The sequence below is a fragment of the Myxocyprinus asiaticus genome, chromosome 29 (assembly GCF_019703515.2).
Source record: "Myxocyprinus asiaticus isolate MX2 ecotype Aquarium Trade chromosome 29, UBuf_Myxa_2, whole genome shotgun sequence".
Classification (NCBI taxonomy): domain Eukaryota; kingdom Metazoa; phylum Chordata; class Actinopteri; order Cypriniformes; family Catostomidae; genus Myxocyprinus; species Myxocyprinus asiaticus.
In genome coordinates this window covers 37316076-37324966 of record NC_059372.1, presented here as the reverse complement: position 1 = coordinate 37324966, position 8891 = coordinate 37316076, and positions in this window count along the sequence as shown.

Sequence of the window (8891 nt, the reverse complement as noted above, 5' to 3'; positions counted from 1 at the left end):
ATAATCAACAGCATTACAGTATGAATCTTGTGATTTTCCTTGTTGATGCACATAAGAGCCACATTTAAAGTCATACCTGTGCATTATCGTTTCTTGATTTAAATACAAAAGGCAGGATGTCCCCTTTAGCTTCCTGGCTGACCAAAATCAAGCAAATCTAACATTAGTGTTGACCTCCTTCTGAATAATTAAACTACTGGAGTTGAGTTAAACTCATTTGAATTATTCACTTGGGTGACTTAGAGGTAACATGGTGTTTCCTGACCTATATCTGTTTGAAAGATGCCAAAAAGACACAGGATCTTGCGATAAGCCTGATTTTGACTAGCCTATGATCACTTCAGGGAATTTAAGTTGAATATCTACTCTGCTGCAGACTTTGTAAGCACAGGTTATGTTTCGCCAGCCAGATTGAATTCTGCTGTGACAGGCTTCGGCTGTCATCAAGTTGTCAAGTGTTTTGATGTTATCAGAATGGAACAGAATTAGTAAATAAGGTGTCAGATGAGGGCCGGATCTAGGGGGTGCTGGGGTGGGCTTCCCCCAACCAAATTATCCCTATACTCCCCCAAGTGCAAGTGAAGATGATTTGTATCCTCATGGCACTAGTCCTAACAAAATGGTACATAAATACCATTGTGTCAGTATAGCTGGAGTCATAAGAAGGCAATAGAGATAAATAAAGTTGCCTTGATTTCTATCAACAAGCAACAGGAGAAAACATGTTTGAACCTGTTGAGCAATACAGAGAAAATTCACTCTGAAATAATTGCACCATCATGTGGACAGTTTAAAAGTGCATTACTCCTATGTGATGACTTGATTCGTTTCATGAATATGCAAGAAAGTTGTGTTTTTACGGATCTACTACTAAATTAAAGGTGCTGAAAGAGATCTTTTAATGGAATGGTCAGCAGAAAATGTTCCTTGATAACACTGAAATAAGTGTCCTGAGATATCTCACCAGTCTCTGTGACAGCACTTGTAATGATAAAATAGGAATATGTTTAGGTTATATTTGGTAATATAGAGAGTGACGTATATCTGTTTGTGATATGCGCAGGTAATATGGTGAATACGGAAATGAGAGTCAGCAGATGTAGAGATGAAGCTGTGAGGGCATTCACATTGTTTAAGACTGTTGCACAGTTGTTAATAAAGGAACAGAAATGGAGCTATGCTTGTATCGCCTCATCTATATATGCCGTCCTAACATTACATGGTGTCAGAAGTCAACGTGATGACATGGCAAAGTTTTCTCCACCCAAAAGTTTTGACTTCAGTCATCCCGAACTTTGGCCTGAATGGAAGCAGCGTTTCCACAGATTCCGAAGAGCCACGAAGCTAGACAAAGAGGTGGGTGAAGTTCAAGTTTGTACCCTTTTATATTCTCTCGGGAAGGAGGCGGAACACATCATTAGTACATTCATGTACACAGCGGATGGCGACGAGAACAGGTATGACAAAGTTTTGGAAAAATTGGATAATTACTTCGTGCCTAAAGTCAATGTGATATATGAACGGGCAAGATTTCATCAGCAGGTTCAAAAGCAAGGAGAAAGCGTGGAAGAATTCATTCACAGCTTGCATGAACTGGCCAAAATGTGTGCATTTGGAGAAGCTAAGAGTGTAAATATAAGAGACAGGCTAGTGATTGGAGTTCTTGATAAAGACTTGTCCCAGAGATTACAAATGATGTCTGACTTATCATTGGAGAGAGCGTGTAGACACGCGCGGCAATCGGAACAGATACAAGTTAATGTTTCTGAACAGAGTGGCACTTCAGCATTGAATAAAGTAGTACGAAGGAAGTACAGCTCGCCATTTCGACCAAAAGGAGCCTTCAAGCCGGAGAGGATGGAGAGGAAAGGGACGCAGAGACCAAATAGCCAGAAGTATACTCGCTCAAATAAATCAATTGACGGGAAATGCATGTGATAAACAACATCCAATGACTGTTAACTGCCCAGCAAGAAGAGCAGAGTGTCGAAAGTGTGGTAAGAGAGGCCATTATGCCATCGTTTGTCATATTTACATGTTAGTGATGTAAACGCAGTGCATGAAGAGCATGAAGATACGTTTTTCCTAGATATTACAGAATATTATTGTTAAAGCTCAAAAGGGGGAGATGTAATGATAGAATAGGAATATGTTTAGGTTATATTTGGTAATATAGAGGGTGACGTATATCTGTTTTTGATATGCGCAGCTAATACGGTGAATATGGAAATAAGTGTCAGCAGATGTAGAGATGAAGCTGTGAGGGCATTCACATTGTTTAAGGCTGTTGCATAGTTGTTAATAAAGGAACAGAAACGGAGCTATGCTTGTATCGCGTCATCTATATATGCGGTCCTAACATTACAGCACTAGACTGTGTGAACAGTAAACAAAAATGTGCCTGTGGGCCGTGAACACATTCTTTGATCAGCAAGTCAGAAGACTTTGATGTGCCTTCTGTCAAGAGAAGAGTATTGCAGGCATATCTCCAAAAATGTGTGTGAGCTCCAAATCAACATTAAAGATATAGGGAGACCCTGACCTAACCCATTCGCTAATCTAAACCCTTTCGGAGTTGGCACAACCCCCATTTGGAGTAACCCTGGCCCCTTACGGAGTAACTCCGCCCCCATTTGGAGGCCTCCAGCCTGCATACCTAGTTGGAACATTCAGGTTTTTAATGTCATTTTCAGATTCATAACAGTTGTCAGCTAAGGGTGATGTTTTGCCCAGTTGCATAAAGACCCTTAATGGCCATTTTCCTAAGTAAACCTTAAAGGTAGTAAAACTTAAGTGTTGGCTAAGAGTTACAAGGTTTCTTAAAAGGAGAAATGGCAAAATGGTAAAATGGTTTATAGAACCAGTTGAAGTGTAAAGCATACCAATGCAAATGTTTTGCGATAGGGAGAGTTCTTTAGACCATCTTAGCGATAATAAACAATTGCATGATTACTATGGGGAATCACTAACATGATGGAAGGCAATCTAATATCACATCTAACACCTCAAATTCACCTCACTACTCACTATCAAAGGTGTCTTCCTGAAGTGGACACTCACCGGCCATAAAAGCAGAATCCTCCATTAATTGCTCTGTATGATAAATTCAAGATGTTTTTTAATTCACACAGAAAAAAATTGTACACTAAAAAAGAGTTCGAATCTATTAATTTTGAGGATTGTATCTGAGAAACAAATGAAAATCTGCCCGTGTAACCCTCCATAAAATGAGTTTTAAAAATGTATATGCAGTAATCTGCAGTAATCACATATGACTGTGGCTGTTTCTCGTTTGGAAGGATGTGTCCTCCGGAGGTCGCATTTGTCGGCCGCATACGTCATCGAGGCTGTCTCGTTTCATAAAAGCGAGTAGGACACTTCGAATGTGACCTTCTTTCATGGGAATTCGGAGGATGCATGAGGTGTATCCTTCGTGGGCACTCATAACCCACAATACTTTGCTTTAGTGGAAATGTCTAAAAAAAATTACGCCAATCTGCCCGTAAATATGATTTTCAAACGCAAGTAATGTTAATTCCCAAGTTGAAGTACCTCAGTAGATGGGTGCAGAGTATATAATATGTATAATTATATTAATATATAATTAAACTAAAGTATTAGACTGGAAGTACACCTGTATAATCTATTTTCTTTACTCTTTACATCATTATAACTCTCCTAAAATTTACCTCATACATTCCCTTCTAAAGGGACTTTGTTCCCTTCTCACTCAAAAGGCTCGCGCTTGTTAAAGAGTGGCATGCGGTCATAGCAACCATGTTACATTCCGTTTCCGTTTGTCCTACGAAGGCCATCTCGTTTAAACGAGGCTTGTTTAAAAGAGGACACATTGTATACTGCAGCCTTCAAAGGACGCATCCTACCTAGCATGCAGCCTTCCAAACGGGACACAGCCTGTAATTGGTGCATACACAACAGCGCTGAGAAAAGTAACAGGTACCACGTGACAAAACCATTTATGAGCTGCATCAGAAGAGGTCGACAATAATTTACACATCAATAATGATACTGAGAAACTATAAAATGAAAATAAAAACAGTAAAAATGAAAAGTACTCTTTGTGTTAAAATTGCTCAAATGCATATATTATAGATCAGTGGTAGGAACATAACGAACATGTCCATGGTCACAGTAGAATTTCATTGAGGTAAAACCTGGCTCACCGAAGTAAAACCCTTAAGCTCTTAAACCCGCTGGCGGTTCGTGGGGAGACGCTATATGGCAAGCTGTTTTAACATTTAATACCCCGAAGTCCCTGGATGCACAAGTTAGGCATATGTAGTATCATTTGAAATCTTAGAATCTGACCTTTTTAGAGAACCCCATCACTTTGGATTTACTTACATAAAATAACAAAATAGGACCTGAAAATATGTGTGTTGCAAATTGGCCCCACCTAGAGGTTATGTTGTACAAATTTTAAAATGACTATAAAATTCCTTCACATAGTACTTAAATGGACAAGTCATATATCAAATGAAAGCTTGAATGTTGCCATAATACCACAGTTTGAATTATTTTCAAAAATATCACATTGTGAAATTTTATTTCATTAAGGCATAAAATGCAAATATCTCTTTTCTGTGCTGACCACTGATTTGTAAGCAGCAAATAGCAAATCTTACCTTGGGTTGTTAGCTTTAAAATGAGTTAAATAAATTACTTGTTTGTTAGCTTGCTTTGGTGAATAATCCTATGTTGTCAAAAAAAAAAAAAAAAAAAAAAAAAAAAAATTTGAACAAAATATGAAGTCCGGTTGAAAAAGTATGAGAAACAAATCATCAGCAGAATAGGTTCCCATCTATAGAAGATGAAACGTTACACATCACTCTGCTTTTCAGTGACACCAAGATTGGGCTTCTAGACTACTGAAAAGCCAAGATATTCAACGAAACAGTGTGGGAGATGTCAGCACACAAAAAAATGACTTGTTGTCTATGGGTCAGGGCTAAAATGTGTTAGAGCACAACCTACATTTCAGATCAGTATGTGATGGAAGGTGATAGAGCAAAAAATATTTGTTTCCAGTACTTGCTGCCATCCAGTGGAATAAAATAAGAATTTTTGCTTGAAAATTGAGAACACAGAACTTTAATAGCATGCTTTTAAACTTTAGACATTAAAAAATTGTTAACATATACAATGTTATTTATTAATTATTGCAATAATTTCTTAAAATATAGGGGGTTATCTGTAAAATGAGAACATATTTATGAAAGTAGTCCACTGTATGTGTGAACAGGGAGCTTTTAAATTTGAACGTGAAAAATTTCAGATGGCAGCCCAAAAATCCTGAAGAGTTTAAGAGGTTAACGGTTTCCCTTACCTACAAGAAGTGTCTAAGGGATTATATGCAACACCCTCAAGTCATTCCCTTAGTAAAGGGGGAATAAGGCCTTAAGTGTTATACTTAAGGGAAAAACTTAAGGTGCTTTATGCAACTGGGCACTGAACCTCGCTCACTACCAAGGTTTTGTCTTCAAGATTAGCAAAACAAAGCGAAATACTGGGGTACACTGGCACGGAGACCAGAGGCCGTTCTTTTGAATGGATGTTAATATAGGAGATTCTTCAGTACGCTGAATAAACTGCTTTTGTGAGGAAACAGCTGAATTTACTGCCTGTCCACTAATCTTCAACATTTTTAACACTAAAAAAATCCTTTTGTAGTGAACTATGTGCTGAGTTTACTACAATAAAATTGCTGTTTTAAAAGAGAAGACAGACAATTGTGCAACAGGTAGGTGTTGGTTTACGGCTCTTCCCATTCATTTGTATGGTGTCCGCAAATGGTGACTTACTGTCGTAACACGCTAGTTGACCGTTATGCTCTCGCCTATGGTAACGCCACAGAGGTTGGTTTCACTGTATAAAAGAATCTCTACCAAGACTGCCGTAGAGTTTTTCCGCTAGTTCTGCTGCAGCCCGAATGTGGTCTAATTAAACCAAGCAATGTTTTATGTACCTTTTATTTAAAATCCCAGCTGCTATTTGAGCTTTACATCCAAAAGTGATCAACATCCAAAAAAAGGTGAGGTTTAATTTAACTTAACTTTATTTCTGTATCTAACCTGAACAATTTAATTACATTGATAAAAGTCTAATGAATGTGACGCAATCACCCAGATATACAGAAGTGTTTCTCCTCAGCAAATAAAATGGGTTAAATCGTTTTTGATACACAGCCATAGCTATAATCTTGCATACACTTGCAGAGGAAAAGCTACAGTGTAACTTCTGCCCATTGTTATGTTTCAACTGGTTTTCATGTTATCTGGTGACCTACTTCCGTTTTTCACCTCGTCTACTCCTGATGTGAATGAATGGCTGCAGATTCATCAATTCTGAAAATCACTCTCCCAAATCAAATCTCAATATTTTGCTGTCCATTAAATGCATATTTTTGAATTAAGTGGTATGATTACTTAAAACAGCAGAAGTACGCTGGGTTAAAAAATAAAATAAAAAACATCCTCATTGGAGATTAGAACTTGGTCATCAACAATATGATTAGCGGATGTGCTACCTTTCAGCATTTTACCCACTTGAGCTACAAGGCAGCTTGAGTGAATGGGTGAATCTTTGAAATCAAATCAGGTTTCTTATTTGTGTTTAATTGTGTGCAACTAGCAATGTGACCATGTTAAATTGTGCCTCACCCTCACAAGCTGATGGTCTTTGAAATTGTATGAAATCTGAATGTAATTTGCTCATGCTGCTCCCAAATATTATGCAACACCATATAAACAGTAATTTAATGAACAAACTGCCCAAATGAATAAAGCCCCACTGAGTTTGTTTGTTATTATTATTGCAGAGATGCTCAGTAAGCTTGGGTCTCAATAGTGACATTACTGTTGGTCAGCATCATGAGATCAGAAAAACAAGTAGCCAAAATTACCTATTGTCAAACAGTTTACTACACAGTCCTTTTTAACATTTGTTGACATAGCTTGTCATGTTGGTATGCATTGTCAATGTATCTAGTGTAAACATTTGTTCAAAATTTAAAAATGGAGATGTAATTTGCAGTTTACAAAATGACAAAAAGGTCTTGCTCAAATAAAGGCAATCAGAAACACCAGGACATGGTCAGCGATTCTGTGGAATAATTTTGTTTGACTTGTCATCTACCACTTTCCCTTGCTGCCACTTAGCACTAAAAAACTATAAATAGGCAACATGATAATCTGCTAAAACCATTTTTAGTCAAGACTCTGTACCACAGAACTGTTCTTTTCCTGGGTGAACCAACTAAACACACAAAGACTGCACATGTTATCCATTTCACTGGCAATTTTGTTCTTGCATGGAACAATTTAAAAAGCTATAGGCCTGCAGGGCAATACAGATCTTGTTTGACGGGTGGCTGGCCAACACATTGCCAGTGCAACCACAGTTCACAAGTGCTACATCCAATCTGGGGAGGGAAAACAAGTATTTAAGGGAAATGGGTTTTCTATGAATATATTCATAAATCATGATTTCAAGCTCGATTACACTTCCTAGTGCTTGACGCATACGCAAAGCACTATATGGCGCTAGTAAGTGTAATCGAGCTTGAAATCATGATCGTCAAGGAGACTGCTGATATCAAGATTTATAATAAAAAAGGAGTTACGTTTTGGTCTGTTCTCACCCAAAACTGATTGGATTGCTTCAGAAGAAATTGATTAACTACCACTTTCCCTTGCTGCCACTTAGCACTAAAAAACTATAAATAGGCAACATGATAATCTGCTAAAACCATTTTTAGTCAAGACTCTGTACCACAGAACTGTTCTTTTCCTGGGTGAACCAACTAAACACACAAAGACTGCACATGTTATCCATTTCACTGGCAATTTTGTTCTTGCATGGAACAATTTAAAAAGCTATAGGCCTGCAGGGCAATACAGATCTTGTTTGACGGGTGGCTGGCCAACACATTGCCAGTGCAACCACAGTTCACAAGTGCTACATCCAATCTGGGAAGGGAAAACAAGTATTTAAGGGAAATGGGTTTTCTATGAATATATTCAGACATAAATATGGATACTTCCCCATTCTCACTTTAACTTACCCACTGCTCCTGTGTAAACCATTCACTGCAATCCCTACAGAGCTCAGACAGGTCATCTGTGTATGAAATTATCAATTTAATTAACTGACAAATTACCCATTGAGTTCATTTTAAACTCAATAAATAATAACAAAATAAATAATAATAATAAATAAATAAAACAAACAAACAAACAAACAAAAAAACTCACTGGGTTAAATCTCTGCAAATGGGTCTGCATAGAGGCATCTTCTCTCCTTTGGATAAATCACCTGGACAATGCAACACAGATTTAATTACATCAAAGATGCCATGTTACAACCATTTTAAATGGATTTAGCCTTGGCCAGGAGGAGAGGTCTTCAGGTGGCACCCAAACTTCACAGAGTGTTTCGACCCTTATCCACAACACTCTCCAGTTGGCGGGTCGGAAGTGGTGGCCAAGTCACTGCCCCTCTCCTCCAGGCTTCCAGCTAATGTTCTCCCTCTTATGCCAGAGCCAACAGGAGACTCTTTCCGCCACTTCCCCCAACCTTTGGGCAGCTGTTTTTCTCTTGAGGCCCCTCACTCCTACTTTTGTCAGCAGATTCCATACAGATTGAGCTGGAAATCCACAACATCCCACCTCCACTATAAACAGCCATGTTGTCCACCCTTTTTTTCCCAGCAATACTGGACCAGTTGTTGTTACGTGGTCTTCTTTCTTACTGCCTTTTCTTTCTTAAGTATTACTATGTTATGGGCTGTAAGGCCATTGTAAACTGGTAAAACCATGAATGCCTTCACTTTATCATGGTGGTTAGATCACTGTAACTATGGTATATGTAAC